The sequence below is a fragment of the Vombatus ursinus genome, unplaced genomic scaffold (genome assembly GCF_900497805.2).
Source record: "Vombatus ursinus unplaced genomic scaffold, bare-nosed wombat genome assembly UNPS02014768.1, whole genome shotgun sequence".
In the NCBI taxonomy this organism is placed as follows: Eukaryota; Metazoa; Chordata; class Mammalia; order Diprotodontia; family Vombatidae; genus Vombatus; species Vombatus ursinus.
In genome coordinates this window covers 1,285,088-1,285,383 of record NW_020954546.1, presented here as the reverse complement: position 1 = coordinate 1,285,383, position 296 = coordinate 1,285,088, and positions in this window count along the sequence as shown.

The following is a 296-nucleotide window of genomic DNA, read 5'->3' as shown; positions in this document are numbered from 1 at the left end:
TCTCTCTCTCTCTCTCTCTCTCTCTCTCTCTCTCTCTCATTTCTTTCACCTCTCTCTTCTCTGTCTCTGTCTCTTCCCTCTCTCTGTCTCTCTCTCCTCTCTGTCTCTGTCTTTTTTCTCCCTCTCTCTTTCTCCTTTCTGTCTCTGACTCTGACTTTGTGTCTATGTCTGTCTCATCTTTGTACCCCCACTACCAGGCATGATGTCTGCTACATGGTAGGCATTTAATAAACATTTATTAAATTGAACTTTAAGGTAAGCAAATAATGTTCATAGGATCACAGCTACAGAGTTAA